Below are 20,912 nucleotides of genomic sequence, written 5' to 3' on the forward strand. Positions count from 1 at the left end.
TGCAGCACATGAACAATTCTGTGACAAGTGCAGAAGAAAGCAACGATGTATGGTATGTTGACTTAGGTGCATCAAACCACATGATAGGTCATGCAAAATGGATGGAGGATGCAAGGAAAATGGAAAAACCAGGATTTGTGGAGACTGGTGATGATACTGCACATCCTATTGTGCAGATTGGAAAAATTCCTTTGTCAATGCAGGATGGGAAAAAGAAATACCTGTCCGATGTATTTCATGTCCCGAATATCACCAAGAATCTGGTGTCTGTTGGTCAAATGGTTGAGCAGGGCTTGCAGGTCAGATTTAATCCTCATGGATGCTTTGTTGAGGATATGAAAAATAAAGGTCGCTTGATAGCAAAAGTAAATAAGAAGGGCAGAATGTTTACATTGGATGCAGACATGCCTGAATTGAGTGCAGCAATGTTTGCACATGGGACCGGTGTAGTTGCAGATATTGATATCTGGCATAAACGCATTGGTCATGTTAATGTATAGCAACTTAAATCAATGCACGCCCAAAATATTGTTGCAGGATTGCCTAAATTCAAGGTTACAGAAATGCATAAGGTATGTGAAGCCTGTCAGTTTGGAAAACAGGCAAGGAAACCATTTCCTAGACATGTTCAAGAGAGTAAGAAGCCATTGGAATTAATCCACTTTGATGTGTGGACTACTAAAGCTGTATCTCTTGGAGGCTGTCATTATTTTGTCACTTTTATTGATGACTATAGCAGAAAATTTTGGGTGTATTTTATGAAAAAGAAAAGTGAAGTGTTTGGGCATTTCAAAAGTCTTAAAGCTATGGTTGAAAAAGAAACATGCCTGCAAATAAAATGCCTAAGGTCAGATGGAGGGGGAGAGTACCTCTCAAAAGAGTTTGCAAGGTTCCTGCAGGAGCATGGCATAAAGCAGCAATATTCATGCAGTCATACCCCACAATAAAATGGAATTGCAGAAAGGAAAAACAAGCATATTGGAGAGGTATCTCGTGCTATGCTCAATGAAAAAGGCATGCCAGATTTTTACTGGCCTGAGGCAGTTGCTACAGCAGTCTTCATAATGAACAGGACTCCCACTGCAGCAATACATGGGATGACTCCAGAGGAGAGGTATACTGGTAGGAAACCAGATATTTCTCATTTGAAATTTTTTGGTTGCATTGCCTATGTTCATGTGCCAGATGAGTTGAGATCCAAGTTGGATCCAAAAGCTGAGAAGTGCATCTTTATTGGTTACTCTTTGCAGCAGAAAGGGTATAGATGCTATAACCCTTCTACTCGTAAGTTTACAGTGAGCAGAGATGTTGTTTTTGATGAGATGAGTAGCTGGTATAAACCAGTAAATGTGATTGATAATGTAGATGCACAAAATGGTAATGCTGCACAGAATTCACAGCAGCAGTCACAAGATATTAGTGGACATGGAGCGTCCTCTAGTAGTGGTTCACATTCTTCACCATGGACAGGCAGATTGAGATCAGGAGAATCTTCTCAAAGAAATGCAGATAGTGGTATGCAGGTATCACGAAAAGGAAAAGAGAAGGTAGATCAGCCCATGTTTGATGTGAATGCAGGTCACTCTTATGTGGATGGTGAATCCAGTGGCTCAAAACAGAGCATTGATGATGAGTTGGGTATTCCTTCTATTGTTACACCTAGAGTAAGGAAGACCAAGGATGTTTTGAGAGCACCTGGAAGTGAACCTACTTTGCGCAGGTCTACCAGAGCTAGGTATCTTGTGGATAGGCTGAAATATGATGGATTTACAGCCATTCACTATACATATATGGTCAAAGTGATACAGGAACGAGAACCCACTTCTTTTGAGCAAGCCATGGGAAAAGAAAATGGGAGAAAGCCATGTATAAAGAAATGGATGCCTTGGAAGCAAATGCTACATGGGAATTGGTACCTTTGCCTAAAGATAAGAATGCAATTGGTTGTAAGTGGGTTTATAAGGTGAAACACAATGGAGATGGTTCTGTGAATAGATACAAGGCAAGATTAGTAGTCAAGGGGTATGCACAAACATATGGCATTGATTATGAAGAAACATTCAGTCGGGTTGCAAGGATGGCAACCGTAAGAGCAGTCATTGCTATGGCTGCATCAAAGGGATGGTCTTTACATCAGATGGATGTAAAGAATGCCTTATTGCATGGTGATTTGCAAGAAGAGGTCTATATGGAGCAGCCACCAGGTTATGTGCATGCTGTTCATCCTGAGTTTGTTTGCAAGTTGAAGAAAGCCTTGTATGGCTTGAAGCAAGCACCTAGAGCATGGTCTAACAAGATAGGACAATATCTTGTCACTATTGGCTTTCAGATTTCCAAGGCAAATTTCTCACTTTATGTGAGAAAAACAGAGAAAGGTATTATGCTACTTGACATTTATGTTGATGATTTGATTATCACAGGTGACAGTGATGAAGATATCCTTCATGTGAAAATGATATTGAAGCAGAAGTTTGAGATGAAGGATTTGGGAGAGCTGCGTTATTTCTTGGGCATTGAGGTGATTAGATCAACAAGTGGGATATGGATCTTGCAGAGGCAGTATGGATTGGACATGCTATCCAAATATGGGATGACAGGCTGTAAGCCTATTTCAGTTCCTTTGGAGCAGAATGTGAAGCTGAGCGCAGATGCAGGTGAGCTTCTCGAAGACCCTACTATGTACAGATGCATAGTAGGAAGTTTGATTTATATGATTATTACCAGGCCAGATTTGAGCTATGCTGTTGGATTGGTAAGTCAGTTTATGCAGGCTCCAAGGAAACCACATTTGGATGCAGCTAGACGCATACTCAGGTATGTGAAGTCCACATTGCAGTATGGACTACTTTATGAGACTAGGGTTCAGATACAGTTACACGGATACACTGATGCTGATTGGGCTGGTAGAATTTCTGATAGACGATTTACCAGTGGATATGTGTTCTCTTTTGGGAGTGCTGCAGTCACTTGGAGCAGCAAGAAACAACCTACAATTGTCTTGTCGAGCACAGAAGCAAGGTACAGGGAGGTAAGCTCACTACACCTGTAGGTTGAGAGCGTGTACGGCTAGGTGAGAGATATCCATTGCATTTGGCTTGAAACTTGGCATAAGAGAATTGGTAATGTGAATGTGCAATGACTAAAAGACATGCAATCAAAACAAATTGTGGATGGCTTGCCTACATTTAGCGTTGATGGAGGCATAAAGTATGTAAAGCATGTCAATTTGAAAAGCAAGTAAGGCATGTGTTTTCCCATGAAAAGCATGTATGTAAGAAGCCACTTGGATTGATACATCCTAATATGTGGGATCCTACAAAGATTGTAACTTTGATTAGTTGCAAATATTATTTTTTCTTCATTGATGATCATACTCGTAAAGTATGTGTTTACTTTAAGCATTATAAAAGTAAGGTGTTCACTCACTTTAAAAGCTTTAAGGCTTTGGTTGATAAGGTTGCATATTAAATACCTAAGATTTGATGGAGGGAGATAATATATTTTTAATGGTTTTTTTATTTTTTTGCAAAAACAAAAGGTAGACAGAGGCAATATACACATAGATATACTCCATAGAAAAATGTAGTTGCTAAGCAGAAAAATAGACATATTGCAGAGGTGGCTCATGCATTGATGTGAGAAAGAAACTTGCCTTATTGCTATTCAACTAAAGTAGTTACTACTACTACTACTACTACTGTATACATTATGAACAAGACACCCACTACTATTGTACATGGTATGACACCTGAAGAGAAGTTTATGTTAGAAAGCCAAATTTGTCCCATCTAAAAGTATTTGGATGTATTGTTTGTATGCATATTTTTGATGGGTTGCATAGTAAATTGGATTCCAAGGTAGAAAAATGCACATTTGTTGGCTATTGAGCAAAGAGATATAGATATTATAACCCTATTACATATGAGTTGAGAGCTAGCATGGATATTATTTTTTATGAAATGAGTAGCTAGTATAGTAATGTGCAAAATACAATTGGGATTGATGAGCATGAGAGTGTGGTTGTGCATAAATTAGATTAGCAATCACAGATATTGAGTGGACCACAAGAATCTCTTAGTCATGGTTTTGTTGATAGACCTTGGAGTGGGAGATTGAGGTCATAGGTTACTCCACCAAGTATATAACATAAGTCATGAAAATTCAAAGAGAAGGCTAGGGACTTACCTATTATGATAAATATATCGTCAAGTTTCTCTCATGTTGATACTAATTCAAATGTCTTTAAGCAGAGCTTGGATGAGGAGTTTGGGATTCCATCTATTAAAACACCTGGTGTGCGGGACAACCCACAAGAGGATGCTAAAGTACTTGGTAGTGATTCAAGTCCACATAGGTCAAGTAGAGTAAGAAATCCAATGCAATGATGATTGATATATGATAGCTATGTAGCTCATCACTATACATACATATAGCTAAGGTTGTGCAAGATGTGGAGCTCACTTATTTTGAGGATGTAGTGGGTAATGAGTATCGGGATCATGCTATGGATGAAGAAATGGTTGCACTTATGGATAATGACACATGGGAGTTTGTGCCTTTACCTAAGGAAAGCTATTGGCTACAAATAGGTTTACAAGGTCAAACATAAGTCAAATGAATCTATCAAGCACTATAAGACACGATTGGTTGCAAAAGGATATGCATAGAATCATGGTATTAATTACGAGGAGGCTTTTGCTCCAGTTGCTAAAATGGCCACTATAAGGGCTATCATAACAGTGGTTGCATCAAAAGGTTGAATCATACATCAAATGGATATTAAGAATACCTTCTTGAAAGGGGAGTTGCACAAGTAAGTTTATGTGGAGTAGCCACCTAGCTATGTGGATGAGAGTCATCCAGATTATGCATGCAGGCTTCGTAAGGCCATGTATGGGTTGAAGCAAGCATCCAATGCATGGCATGACATGACTGAAAATAACCTTGTCAACATTGGATATTGCAAAGCACAGGCTAATCACTCACTCTATATCTATGAGAGTGATGAGATATTGTGGTTAATTACTATATATATCTAGATGATTTGGTCATTGGGGATAATAGTGAAACATAGATTGACCATGTGAAAGATCTCCTTAAGACTGAATTTGAGATGAAGGATTTGGTAGAGCTACACTATTTTCTTCACATAGAGATAAGGAATCTAGAGGGTATATGGTTTTCACAAAGACAATATGCATTGGATATGTTGAAAAAGTATGGTGTAGCTAATTGCAAGCCTATTTCTCTATACCTTTGGATGTTAATGCTAAGCTTAGAGCACATGAAGGTGACTTGATTGAGGATGTCACTATGTATTAGAAGATTGTGGACATCCTTATCTATTTGATGATCACTACACCACACCTAAAATACACAACAATTTCTTTAGAGAGTTAGTTTATGCAGCTTCCATGTAAGCCACATTTGAATGCAATGTAGCGGCACACATTGCGCTATGTTAAAGTCCACATTGGACTATACCTTATTCTATGGTGCAGGTGTATCATTGGACTTGCATGGTTACATAGATGTAGATTGGGGTGATAATATTTCAGATAGGATATCTATCCATTGTTTTATATTTTATCTAGCAGTGTTGTTATTTGGAGCTCTAAGAAACAACCAACATTTTCCTTATCTAGTATAGAGGCGGAGTACTACTTACAGAGGTACTGCAATTGCAGCATGTGAGATAGCTTTGTTATGTAAGCTACTTAGTAATTTGGGGATGCAAGTGGGCAAGAAAGTTATCATTTACTATGATAATCTTAGTAGCATTCGATTAGCTAGGAACCCAATGTATCATATACGTGAACCAAATACATAAAGGTCCATTACGATTTCATTCAAGAGTGGGTTCTAGTAGGTGATATTGACTTCATTTATATCAGCACACAAAGGATCAAGCTATTGACATTTTTGCCAAGGAATTGGGAGCTAAGAAGCTTCAACACTTTAGGACTACGGCGTGGAGTTTACAAGCTTATGCTAAGCTCGAGAGGGGGCGTTGAGAGTTCGAGCTCTACATGAGTTGGTATCCACTACGTGTCTTGGTGATGCAAGATATTATTCACTGGCATGTTAGGTGATTGACATGAGGATATGAGAGTGATTCTACATCTCGCCTACACCCATATAGTCCATCCTTCATTATTGCACATTTATTTTACTACCTCTTCTTTTCTTAGCAAGTTCACACTTAGTGACCGCATATACATACATTGTGGTACTTTCATATTAGTATTTTATCATGTTGTAGACTCAGTTCTTTTGTGTGGAAGAAGAAGAAGAAGATTTTAACCCTTTCTCTCTGTATTCTCAAGCGTAAATTACTTTTATATGTGTGCTCTTGGGTTTTCACCTCTCCCCTCTTATTTCTTTTCAATATTCAGGATGCTATAGGGTTTGGAGACCTTAGTTTGAACCTAAGGGAGGTGGAAAGGTCAAAACAATGTTTTATAGGGTGCTAGTATGTTCTGTACAATTTAAAAACTTTTCAAAGTATTTTATTTCAAATTTGAAATCAAGTAATATAGCTCATCTTGAAGAGCTATTTGTTTTGAATAAAAAATTTCTTGATTATTATATCATGGTGAAAAGTTATAGCCATTTTAGTGACAAGTGGTCTACTTGGACTGTATTGTAACAGTGAGTAGAAATGGCTAGAAACAAAGGAAAGAACAAGGCTAATGGTTATGTCCAATAAAAAATCAAGGAAGGATGTGAGGCAATACCTGAGGCACATCATGATGAGGAAGAATCCTAAGAATATGACGTGTATAGCACTCTTACTAAATGCCACGCTTTGTAACCATGAAACTAGACACTCTATTTGACATATGAACTTGGTTTCTAAATGTTGAGATTCAAGCTCATAGTCTTTGGTGAGTGTTCTACCTTAGTTGAATAAGGTTAAGTCATACTGAGTTAACTATGATTAGATTTAGGTTACTTGTTTTTGTATGAGTGTGTTGTACAAAGTTGACTTCTGAGTGTTGATGATAATGGGATGAATAGGGAGCATGACTGCTACCCTTCTAGACTGACCTTTGTCCATCTCTCTGTCTCTCATTTCTAATATGGTATGAGAGCCATAAGTCCACTATGTCCAATTGCTGCACAAGGCTTTCCATACAGTTCTGAATGAGGCTTTTGAAGATATGCAAAAACGCTATTCAGAAGGCAGTGATAATGTAGCTTCTGTGTCTGCTGATTCTAACAGCTCCAGAGGACACAAGCATTATCTTGGCACCTTTGCTAATCAGTTCTTCACCTACTTTGCAAAGGGAGCCACTTCGCCGACTTGAAGTGCTACTCCCGTCTAATCCTACAGAACATGCCTTGAGCAAAAGGAACGACCAGCAGCAGTGAGACGCCTAACTCCATACAAATGACGATGCTACCCCCCCGTCATCTCTGAATACACTTCAAATTCAGTAGCCCACTCGATGGTCTAATACTCTCTTTGGCAATCAGCCACTAGAGGCGCAAATCAATCGGATTTGGAACTGTAGAGCTTGGTTGACAGGTTTTCCATTCTGTGTTGAAGTTTGATGAGAAGCATGCTCCATCTTTTGCATTGATGTATAAGATTTAAATAAACGCAATGTGGGAAGATGCTAGGATGATCCAATCTCCGATTTGAGACTGGTGATGGATCCTTTGATGCCATTCATTAGCTATACGACTAGAAGATCGTGAGATGGTATTGATGCTGCTGCAGTTGCAGAACTAAGTGCAACCCTGTTAGGTCCAAGCACAGCGACATCCAACACTGGCTTAGCCTCATGGTCAGCGACTCCAAATCCTAGTTTAAGTTCTCAGTCAGCAACATAAAAGGGGGTAGATTCAAGCTGACTACGTGGAGGTATTGGTCAAAGTCATTCAGAGCTAATGGAGAGTAGCGCCTTTGCAACATCTTGAGCATGTATGATTGTGTATTTTGGAGAATAACTAGTAGCAATAATCAATGTGGACAACAAGAAAAAAAATGTGCATGTACTTCTAGATTATGGAGACAATTTCTGCAGGTCATGTTTGCCTTGTACAGAAGGTCGCAAGCATTAAATTCAAGGGTACAATTGGTATCCATGAACACTATTTGAAGTTTGTATTTGTCTCATGTTTGCAATAGTATTGAATGTATCAAGTAGGCTTGAAGATCACTTAGTTTAGCTTGAAATGTACTTGATGCTCTGTTATGCACTGGCAATGATTAATGGCAGCCCATTGTTAATGAATGTCACACTGGAAAAGGATACACTGATTGATAAGTGATCATGTCAATAATTTGTTTTTTTAAGAGCTTGTGGAAGCTGTTGAGCTTCATGTATAGGCAGTTCACAACAAACATCAGACTGCTGTCATAGTCTTGGAATAATCTGATGAGGTCACATGGGTATTGAATGACTTGTGGAATGTTGTGAGCATTAAATGCTTAGTTTTTTAATTGATTTACTACCATTTTTGCAGTGGGGTTGATTGTTAACAGTTTGCAACAAGCATATGTGGCATTGTTGCCTGAAGAGCTAGCCATGCATTGGTGTCTATTGAGTTATGTATTGGCTCCCAGAGGTTGTAACACCTGGTTGTGTGGTTTATGGCTTGTTTGAGATGAGAATAGCCTCCTTTTGATAGAGAATATACAGTTGGCTACTTACAGACTGCTGATTACATATTGTTGTCAGTCATTGAATGTTGTGTATGCCTACATGTCTACTGATCGGACAATGCTACTTGGTTGGAATGCTATTACATTTAGATGCTTTGCCACTATTGGAAATGTATGATATTGTTGTGAACTAAAATCTACTAGTTTTGCAAAGTTGAAGACTTTGAAATGGCAAACACAGGAGAGAAGGACACTATCACTCAGATAGTGGTGAGAAGCTGGAATACAACAATTTTTTTCTATGGAAATTCAGGATGTCTAATTTCTTAATTGGATGAGGCTATTGGGACGACCTAGTCACATAGGTCTTGAAGATGAGCCCAAGCTAGCAGAGGATAGACCTCCAATAGAGGATCAATTAAAGGTACATAGGACTTGGTTGGAAAAGGCTAGCAAGGTCTTGCATTGGCTATCCTTATGTGTGTCAGACACAAAAGCTATGCAAATTGCAAATTATACTTCACCAAAAGCTGCTTGGGACTTATTGATGAAGAATTATGGACATGTCACTCATGTGAGAAAGACACAACTGAAGCAAAATTTCAGCCACATATCCATGAATGGAAGGTCTATTGAAGACTATGTCAGTGAGATTAGAACCATTGCAAAACAACTAGGCTCAATTGGAACTGAAGTTGATAATGATGATTTGGTGCCCACTGCTCTCCATGGTCTTGGAGTAGAATATAAGTAGTTTGACACTTCCATTTTAGTGCGTTAGGAGCAACCTAACTTTGATGAACTTGTGGCAATTCTATTGCATGAAGAAGTGAAACTTGGACTCAATACAAGTTCCAGTGGGTCTAAAAATGGGAGGGACAGTGTCTTCTACTCCAATCAAAGGGATAGAGGTGGAAGAGGAAGATCAAATTTTAGAGGAAGAGGTGCTGGAAATGCATATATAGCTCGTGGATAGCAAGCTACTGGATGGAAAAATAGGTAGCCTCAAGCAAATAGAGGTGCCTCAAATGCTCGTGGAAGAGGGGGTTATTCAGCTAGAGGAAGAGGCACTTGGTAGCAATCTCAAATCAGTCATGGACAACAATCAAATGCAAATAAGGATTGTCATTACTATGGCAAATACGGGCATGTAGCTAAGGATTGCTACAAGAAGTAGAATGATTAGAGAGCAAGAGGGAGGCAACATGGTAATTATGCTTCTTCTAGTGGTATGCAGGAGGATGACAGGTTGTTTGCTATGCAACATGTGAAGAAAGGTTTGCATGCACAAGGCAAAGCAGATGATGTATGGTATATAGACTCAAGGGCATCTAACCACATGACCCCTCACGGAGAGTGATTTGACACATTGGTAGAAGGTGCTCATGGATATGTTTTCACTGGGGATGATACACAACATGACATTATGCATACATGCATTGTTCCCTTGATGATGCATGGTGACAGGAAAAATAGTCTCTATGATGTGTTACATGTACCCTCCATAACCAAAAGCTTGCTTTCTATGGGACAAATGGCTGAACGGAATCTACAAGTTAGATTCAATAGAGATGGATGCTACATTGAAGAGTACGGTCAAGGATGGAAACTCATTGCTAAAGGCAAAAGAAATGGTATGATGTTTACATTGGATAAAAATTTTCCATCATTGAATGTTGCTATGTACTCATGACAATGCTGCAATAAGGGACATTGAGATATGGCATGAAAGGATCGATCATGTAAATGTTCAAAAGCTGAAGAATATGCAGCATAAGCAAGTTTTAATTGGACTCCCTAAGTTCAAGCATATGGAATTGGGACATGTATGTTAGTCATGTCAATTTGGAAAGCAATCAAGGCTTCCATTTATGAGGCATGTAAGCACTACTACTAGACCATTACAGCTTGTACATTCTGATGTATGGGGACCCTCACAGAATGCATCTCTTGGGGGATCATGCTACTATGTGTCATTCATAGATGACTATAGTAAGTACACATGGTTGTATGTGTTGAAGCACAAGAGTGATATTGGATGTTTTTTAGGACTTCAAGAGACATGTGGAGAAAGGATTGGCTTGCTACATCTCATGCTTGAGATCTAATAGTGGTGGAGGATATGTTTCTAAAGACTTTGATCACTTCTTGGTAGCCCATGGGATAAAAAGGAAATTGACATGTAGGTACACACCACAACAAAATGGTGTGGTAGAAAGGAAAAATTGGGTGATCATGGAATCGGCTAGAGCCATGTTGAATGAGAAGAGCCTACCAAATGCATATTGGGGCAGAGGCTGTAATGATTGTTGTGTATGTCATGAATCATAAACCAATAGCATGGATACATGAGGTGACTCCTCATGAGAGGCTTTATGGGATAAAGCTGGATATTAGCCATCTTAAGGTTTTTGGATGCTTGGCATATGTACATGTTCTAGATGAAAAGAGGAAGAAGCTTGATCCAAAAGCAGAAAAGGCCATCTTTATTGGGTATGCACAATATAGGAAAGCGTACAAATGCTACAATGCTTCTACTCATGAGACATTGGTCTCAAGAGATGTAGTATTTGATGAGCTGAAATCATGGCATGAGAAGAAGATCACCTTGATGAATGACGATGATGTTTGTCAAGAGACTTATGTTTATGTAGGTTCAAATGAGAGTGCAGAAAATTTTGGGCCTTCTAAAGATGCTACTACATCTGTTAGTCCTTGGATGGGTAGATTGAGGACTTTAGCATCTTTGTCCACTAACACGGGTATGCCAGTGTGAGGGGGAGAAATGTGGATAAAGGCAAATGCAAACTTGATGATGTTACAGGGCCACTCACTTGTGGTTATGATTCACTTGGCACTTACAGCTTGGATAGTTAGTTGTGACTCCTGGTGTGAGACATATATACATACCACCTCATGAGAGAGGAGAGTCTCATACTGCATCTCAACTGAGGAGATCATAAAGAGTTAGGAAGCTTGTGGATAGGCTTACATACAATGGCTACACAGTGAGACACTATGCATATATGGCAAAAGTCACTAGATTCAAGGAACCCACAAAGTTTTCTGAAGCTATTTTGGATGATCATTGGTGTAAGGCAATGGATGAGGAATATTCAACGTTTGCTGAAAATGACACTTGGGATTTGGTTGATTTTCCTGAAGGAAAAATGGCTATTGGTTGCAAATGGGTATACAAAGTGAAGTGCAAATCAGATGGCACATTGGAAAGATACAAGGCAAGACTTGTGGCAAAACGGTATGCACAATAATATGGTCTTGATTATGAGGAGACATTCAGCCCCATTGCTAAAATGGCAACTGTGAGGCTAGTGATTTCTTTGGAAGCATCTAGAGGATGGAGTATGTATTAGATGGATGTTAAGAATGCTTTTCTCAATGGTGATTTGGTTGAGGAAGTATACATGGATCAGCCTGAGGGCTATGTACATCCAGATTTTCCTACACATGTGTGTAGATTGAAGAAAGCATTATATGGGCTGAAGCAAGCACCTAGAGCTTGGAATGCTAAGATAAGTGCATGCTTATAGAAACTTGGTTTTACTATGGGCACTATGGGCAAGGCTGATCATAGCCTATTTACAAAGAAGACAAGGACTGGTTATGTGATATTAGTCATCTATGTGGATGACTTGGTCATTACAGGTGATGATGTCACGGGAATTGGAGAGATCAAGGAAATGTTACATGCTAAATTTCAGGTCAAAGACTTGGGTGAATTGAAGTATTTGCTTGGGATTGAGGTTGTCTCTACACCTCATGGTACTTGGTTGTTGCAAAAGCAGTATGCATAAGACATGTTAACCAAGTATGGTATGTTGAATTGCAAGTCTTTGAGCACTCCATTGGAGCAAAATGTTAAGCTACTTGCAGATATTGGACATGAGATTGAGAGTGTCACTATGTATAGACAAATGGTCGGTAGCATGATTTACCTTACCATTACTAGATTGGATCTTAGCTATTTAGTTAGACTAATTAGCCAATTCATGCAGAAGCCTATGAAGCCTCACTTGGATTCAATGAGGAGGATTTTAAGATATATGAAGGCTTCATGAGATTATGGTCTATTCTATGAGAACGGTAAGCCTTTAGAGATTACAGGATATACAGATGCTGACTGGGCAGGAAGTGCCTATGATAGGAGATCTACTAGTGGGTATGCATTTTCCCTTGGTATTAGTAGGTCAACTAGAGCAGTAAGAAGCAACCTACAGTTGCACTCTCCAGTACTGAGGCATAGTATAGAGGTGGTGCACTAGTTGCATGTGAGGCAGCATGGCTCATGAAGCTTCTTGGTGATTTGGGCATGCGTGAAGTTAGGCCTATCACACTCTATTGTGATGACATTAGTGTGCTCCTAGCCAGTAATCCTCTCTATCATGATAGGACTAAGCACATTGAAGTACACTATCACTTTATCAAAGAAAAAGTGATTGCAGGTGACATTGATTTGGTCCATGTGAGGATAGAAGACCAAGCTGCAGATATCTTTACCAAGTCATTGGGTAAGGATAAGTTTGTGCATTTCAGAGAGCTACTTAGAGTGAAGTACCCCACTTGAGCTTGAGGGGAAATGTTGAGATTCAAGCTCGTAGTCTTTGGTCAGTGTTCTACCTTAGTTGAATAAGGTTAAGTCATACTGACTTAACTATGATTGCATCTAGGTTACTTGTTTTTGTATGAGTGTGTTGTACATAGTTGACTTCTGAGTATTGATGATAATGGGATGAATAGGGAGGATGACCGCTACCCTTTTGGAGTGACCTTTGTCCATCTCTCTCTCTCATTTCCAATAAAATTGGATCAAGTGGTTGAGCAAATGGTTCAGTTAACCATCCAAAAAAACCAAGGAATCTATGGATCATATGACCTGATTTACTAAGGATTCCTTAGCAATATTTGCAAAGAAGTTTGCCTTTTCCACTAGAGAACCATTGGATAAACTTAGTGCTCAGATTTCCATGCTTATGGCAGCATAAATGGTAGACAAGGAAAGTAAAGAGATAAACAATCATTTTAGTCCTTGAATAATAACCCACACCCATGTATCGTTGGAAAGAAGGATACATATCATAAAACCTTTAGATTAGGGAGACTTCTTTTAGGATTGATGAGCCTATTTTGAGCATTCATGTTGAAAGGAGAGAAAGATCGAAGCTTGCTTGGAAGAGCTATGGAAGGAGAGCAAGGGCAAGAAAAAGAGAGAGACCAAATGGGAACTCCAATAGTCACAATGTGCGACTGGGCCTTCCTTTATTCAAACTGTCACTAAAAGAATAAAGTGACGGTGACAGGCACCCGCCACTTGCAGTGTGCATTGCGGGTATTGTTAGTGTAGTAATACACATGCGGCTAGGCAAAGGTGTCTTTACCCCCAACAACCTCCCACTTAAAGGTGAATTTGCCCCAGTGAGGAGTGAAAAAGAAAAAGAAAAGACAATACAATGTATACATGTACACATGTACTCATCCTATTGTACACATGTACAACAGGATGAGGAAAAATGTCATCTCATCCAACACCCATCAATCTCCCGAGGAAGGCAAAGCACTCAATAGTGAGGCTTTTGGTGAGCAGATTGGCAAGATTTTTGTCAGTGAGATTTTGACAAGGTCAACAGACTTGTCCTGCACAACCCCACATATGAAGTGATACCTCACCTCAATGTGTTTCGTCTTCGCATGAAAGACTAGATTCTTAGCTAGCTGAATAGCACTCGCAGAATCCGAATGCAGCATAGGTATAGAATCAATCCCAAGGTCATGAACCAAACCGCCCAACCATATGGCCTCCTTACAAGCCTCGGTGGATGTAACATACTCAGCCTCAGTGCTAGAGAGAGCCATACACTTTTGAACCATGCACATCCAAGAGACAACACCTCCAGCATAGGTGAATACATAGCAAGAAGTGGACTTCCTACTATTTGCATGTCTTGCATAATCAGAGTCAGTGTACCCCACAACTCCTATATCCTGGTTGCCATAGCAAATACACACATCTACTGTGCCTTTCAAGTATCTCATGATACCCTTCATGTCATCCCAATGTTTCTTGCCAGGTGTAGCCATATAGCATGCCACAATACCAACTGCAAAGGCAATATCTGGTCGAGTGGTTATCATGGCATACATCAAACTGCCCATAGCTGATGCATATGGGATCTTGGTCATCTCGCCCTTTGCTCATCTATTTGTAGACAATCGGCCTATGAAACCTTCATATAAGAAGGTAATGGACAACCAATAGGCTTCACATCCTGCATGCGCATACCAAGAATGTGAGAGGCCTTTCCCAAATCCTTCATCTCAAAGCTCTTCTTCAACTAAGATTTAAGAGCCTCTAGCTCATCATTAGCTTTCCCTACTATCAGTGTATCATCCACAAAGTACCAAAATAAGCAATGAGCCATCACGGGCTGTCTTAGTATAAAGACACGAATCCATAGCACTCCTACTGTAGCCCTGTGACTGCATAAAGGCATCAAACTTATGATACCACTCCCTAGGTGCCTACTTCAAGCCATAAAAACTTTTCTTTAACTTGCACACTAGGTGCTCCCTATCAGGTTCTGCAAAGCCCTTAGGCTGCTCCATGTAAATCTCATCACGCAAATCCCCATGCAAGGATGCAATCTTGAAATCCATCTGATACATGCCCAAGTAAAGTTGCGTGACTAAGGCCAAAACCAAGCGTAGGGTGGTCATCTTGACCACATGAGAAAAGATTTCATCAAAGTCAACTTCATGCTCCTATTTAAAACCCTTAGCAAACAAGTCTTGCCTTATAAGCCGGCTTGGGGTGTCCAGGGGTACTTTTTAGCTTGTACACCCATTTGCATGGCAGAGTCTTCTTAGTACCAGGAAAGGAAACCAAATCCCAAGTCATATTCTTATGCAAGGATTCTATCTCAGACTGCATAGCCCTCTCCCAGGAGTGACTGTCACCCCTGTGCATAGCCTCATTATAGGTTAGAGGCTCTCCTGCATTTGTAACCAAGGCATAATGCATCGAGGGCTCAAATCGATCAGGTGGATGTTTAGCTTAGTAGATCGTCTTACTACCAGGCTCTGCTACATGCCTAGAATCATGTCCAATACCCTCGCCATGTGTATCAACTGCTCCTATTGCAAACTATCAAACTAGATGTGCAGGAGCACGTGGCTCCTCCTGGAATATAACCCTGTGTATCTCTACCACCTTTTTAGGTTGCCTATGCATTTTGGCTTCATGGAAGACTACATCATGGTTGGGATGACTTTTTGCGCTTGCGGAACCCAAAGGCGGGTACCCATCTCACATTCATCTCCATAGCCAAGAAAAATGCATGTTACTCTCTTAGGATTTGGCTTACTACGCTTGTCCTTGGGCGCATGGTAGATGCATCACATCCAAAGACACATATATGCGCATAAAACGGAGGTTTTTGAGTCCATATCTCCTATACAACCTAGAAATCCAAACTACTGGAAGGTGATCTATTTATGATATGCACATCTGTACTGACTGCCTTAGCCCAAAAGCTATGTGGTAGGCCTGCATGGCTAAGCATATTGCGTACATGCTCCTGGATGGTTCTGGTTAGCCAAACCATTCTAGGTTGGGTTATAGGGGGTGGTCAATTTATGCTTGATACCCCTCTTTATCACATAATTGCTCAAAGACACGTGACACATATTCTCCCCCATTGTTAGTCCTAAGGCATTTCAGCATATGCCCAGTCTCAACCAATGCAAGCCATCTCTGAAACACAACCAAGAATCTGACTTAAGCTTAATGGGATAAGCCCAAAATTTACACAAAAAATCATCAATAAACATTACAAAATACTTTGCACCACCCATAGACTGACACATGGCATGGGCCCACAAACATCCAAATGTACTAATGCCAAGGGCTCACCCATGAGTGTTCGACCAGACTTCTTATGTATGTTCCTAGTCTATTTGCCATAAAGACAATGCTCACATGAATCAAAACACGAATAGTCAAGGGGCGATAAGTACTGCAAACCAGAAAGAATTTCCATTCCCTTCAAAGACATATAGCCCAAATGGGCATGCCAAAGAGATACATGTGGGATGAACCCACTAACAAAACATTGTCAACAGAGGACCCATCAACTACAAGAGGATAGAGGCTGCCAGCCTTGGTGTTGAGATATTTGCAATCACACCTATTGCGGCCTCTTTGTGTGAGACAGTTTTGGGCATAGGACATGCAGACAGACTGAATCCCATATGCACAGAAAGGGAAACTCCTACCCATCCAACAACTATAAAGCATTGTACTTGACTACCACTTTTACACACACATGATGAATGCAATATCATGATGCTTTACCATTTCAGTTAGTGTCTTGGTCATTGTTAGTCTTATACACAAAATTTTGTTTATGATTCCAAGTCTCAATCTTGGAACCTAATTCACTTGTGTAACAGGTCAAGTTGTGCCTATGCCATCATGATCTTAATCTTCCTCTTTGATCCACCATAGCCACTGCCATGCTCTAGATCCCACGTGTTTTTCAACATGGTATCAGAGCCTAGTCAGGCATGGCTAAGCTCGGCTTAGCTCTTCTCTGCTCTGTACCTTTTATGCCAAACTTGCTATTGCCTTTGCATCCCCTCTGCATGATCAGCAGCCTCTGTCTGTAAGAAAGGCATGTAATGGTAATGCAACACTATGCTACTTGAATGCATCCTCTCTGTTGCATTGCACCTATTCCATTTGAAGGAGAGGGATCTTTTGTACCTTCTAAAGCCCCACACAAGATGACCATTGAATCGGGCATAAGAAGACCTTCCAGGAACTCTGTGCCAAGCAAAAGCGCTCCTCCCACCTTTCCTGCGACAAATCATAGACATGGTGCTTCTTCCTTTAATGCACTGCAAGAGATAGGTCTTGATCACAATAATTGCAGGTCTCCAATTCGTTCTATGAATGGGAAATTGAAAGGTACCACTCCTGAGGTATTGTTAAGGATAGCGCAGTTTTCGAGTGAAATTGTAGACAACAATGAGAATAGGGTCATAGGAAAGGATACATGTATTACATGCACTGTTGGATCAAACATGGCTAGGATCTTGGACAAGTGGGTCAACTTTGGAAAATGTTGGAGGCCACGCTCGTTTGTATTGCAAGATGGAGTTCTATCTTATTACAAAGTGCATGGCCAGATAAGATCACAGTGAACCGTGAAGAGCAAAAAGGCTGGCGAGTTGCTGGAGATAAATCTCAGAGGTTCCTAAAGAAGTGCAGGAATTCACCACTCGATGACACTTGACTATAGAAAATATCAGGAGAACTTCATCTAAAGGTATATTCGATAAGGAAAATAAAATCAAATGACGAGAAGTTTTACATCTTCACTGGCACGATTACATTGCATTTGTGGGCAGAGACAAGGGATGATCATGCAATTTGGTTAGATTCTCTTCAAGTTGCCAAGGACTTGTTTCCCAAGGCTCTACTAGCAAATAGTCGCTTGCTACCCTTTGAAGAGATAACCTTGTCAACAAATAAATTAAGATCTTGGCTTTTAGAAGAAGGTGTTAGGGATGATGTTGTGAAGGACTGTTAAAATATCATGATGTTACAGTTTATGGTCCTACAAGATCAGCTAAAAGCTTTGCAATAGAACCATGTCAGCTTGATTCACAGATTGAGAATCCTTAAGACTGAGAAAGTGGAGCTAGAAACTACAGTTGTTGATGAAGTCCAACAGCCAAATGAAGAAGATACTAGAAGGCTTGGGCATGAGAAGGATTGCGGGAAAAATGGGGTTGTGAGCATTCAAGTCCCATCCATGTTTTCATTTGAAGAAATTGAAGACATGCTTGCTACCTTGGAGATAGTGCAAGAATTTGAAGTCATTTCCATTGCCTCAAAGATAATGATATCTTTGCTTGAGGGGCACACGAACATGAAGATTGATGCAACTGTTGTTGCAAGCAAAGAGGACCTAGAAGAAGAGGACCAAAGATCAAAGCGGTGGACACTAAAGCTGCAAGCAAAGTGAAAAACAAGTACAAGATCAAAAAGAGCAAGCTAGACTACATCGACAAGAAGACCTACAATAAATTGAAGATCTATGCAAAAAGATATGTTGAAAACTACAAGGGCTTGATGGTCCTTGACCCAAATTTTTAGAAACTTTTTTAGCTTTGTATTGGCTAGCCCAAAATGCTCCTATCATAAGCTTGTAAACTCCTCATATAGCCTTGTACTACAACCTATGTACACTTTGTGAGGCCCTTGTTATAGCCTTCGGATGTCCACCATGTTTGTGGTACCCACAATTAGCCTTTTCTACAAGATAGCTTCTGGTGTTTTGCCATGTTTATGGTGTGCCCACACTTTGTAGGTGTTGATCTCACTAAATCCTCTACAAACTTTGTACTTTTTGGTTGTGATTGAGGAGGGGTGTTGAGATATTTTCAATCACACCTACTATGGCCTCTTTGTATGAGGCAGTTCTAGGCATAGGACATGCAGGCAGAGACTAAATCCCATCTACACAGAAAGAGCAACTGCTACCCATCCAACAACTATAAAGCATTGTACTTGACTATCACTTTTACACACATATGATGAATGCAATATCATGATGCTTTACCATTTCAGTTGTTGTCTTGGTCATTGTCAGCCTTATACACAAGATTGCGTTTATGAGTCCAAGTCTCAATCTTGGAACCTAATTCACTTGTGTAACAAGTCAAGTCGTGTCTATGTCATCATGAGCTTAATCTTCCTCTTTGATCCACCATAGCCACAGCCATGCTCTAGATCCCACATGTTTTTCAACACTTGGCACCTCTAGCAAGCACAAGTCTACCGTGTGATCTTCCAGGTAGAATCCCCAAATGAAACATGAAACCCAGCATCATCAAGCTGCCTTGCAGACATAAGACTATGTGTAAGCACATGTACATGACGTACATCATGTAACAGAAAAGTACTGCCAATAGAGAAATGCAGTCGTACATCCCCAATGCCAACAGTAGCAAGTGACCTATCATCACCCAAGCGAATTGAGCCAGAGATAGTGCAGTAGGAATGGAACCACTCATGGCATGGTGTAACATGAAATGAAGCACAAGAATCCAAAAGCCAGTACTGTGCATACATAGAGAGAACCTCCGTCAACAGCCTAGCATCACAAGAACTAGCTGCAAGTATGTACTCCCCATCAAAGTCATCACTCTGCATGAAATTTATCTCCTCAATTTTCACACTGGATTTCACAGGCATAATGCTGTGATCATAGGAATTTTCTTGTACCTTGTCTTTCCCCTTCTCTTTGCACTTCTCATTGCGCAACTCATGATACTATGGGCATATATGACCCTTCTTGCCACAATGATGACATGTCACATTAGCATTTCTCCCACGAGACTTGCTCTGCAACTTACCACGTGACTTAGACCTAGACTTCTGCGAGTCTCTACCACATCCATACCCACGATCATTCTTTCTAGTACCATCTCTGCCTCTAACAGTCAAAGCATGTGACACACAAGAGGCATCCAAGTTCTTATGGTTGATCTCTTCCTGCAGAGGAGCACTCTCTACATCAGATAAGTTCAAAATAGTAGTAGGAGCACATAAGCCAATGCGGAATACATCCCATGACTGACTAAGAGTCCCATGCAAAAACAATGGAGTAACCTCATCATTAAAGGTAATACCCTACGAAGTCAAGTTCTTGAGAATAGCACGGAACTAGCTCAAATGAGCAAACATTGTCATATTCTCCTTCATGCGCAGGTCTATAAGCTGCTTCAACCAATATATCTGACTTGCTGAACTTTTCTTGTCATAGAGGTTCTTAATCTTATCCCAAAGTTGCCAAGCACTTTGTGCTTCCTCCACCACATTGTAATGCACTTTTTCAGTGAGAGACAAGATGAGGGTGGACTTGCATAACTCATCAAGCTCATTCCATTTGTCATCGATCATAGTTTCAGGTTTCTCGCCATGCATCCTTAGTAGCTTGATTTGAGATTTTTGCACCAATACCTGCCAAACTTGGCTCTTCCAATAGGCATAATCAAGCTTAGTGATGTTAAAGATAGCAATGTCAGTTGAAGAAGATGCCGTACTATTATCCAAAATGGTGTAGACAGTTCAAAATTTCTTGTTTTTCTATTGTAAACAGCCAAAATACCACCAAAACCAAGGCAAAATGACCACGAATTGATAGTTAATGATGTTGCCCACCACCAAGTATCATCAAAAGTACATAAAATCAGGATGATTCACCATGAAAAT

At 40.2% G+C, this 20,912-nt stretch overlaps 1 pseudogene; it reads left to right on the forward strand.

Annotated features, from left to right (window-relative positions):
- Positions 1–17,335: 17,335 nt before the first annotated feature.
- On the forward strand, positions 17,336–18,660 carry LOC148022385 (oxysterol-binding protein-related protein 1D-like; annotated as a pseudogene).
- The last annotated feature ends 2,252 nt before the right edge of the window (positions 18,661–20,912 follow it).

The sequence above is a fragment of the Lygodium microphyllum genome, chromosome 17 (genome assembly GCF_053477565.2).
Source record: "Lygodium microphyllum isolate KBCC chromosome 17, Lygodium_microphyllum_v1.1.10, whole genome shotgun sequence".
Taxonomy (NCBI): Eukaryota; Viridiplantae; Streptophyta; class Polypodiopsida; order Schizaeales; family Lygodiaceae; genus Lygodium; species Lygodium microphyllum.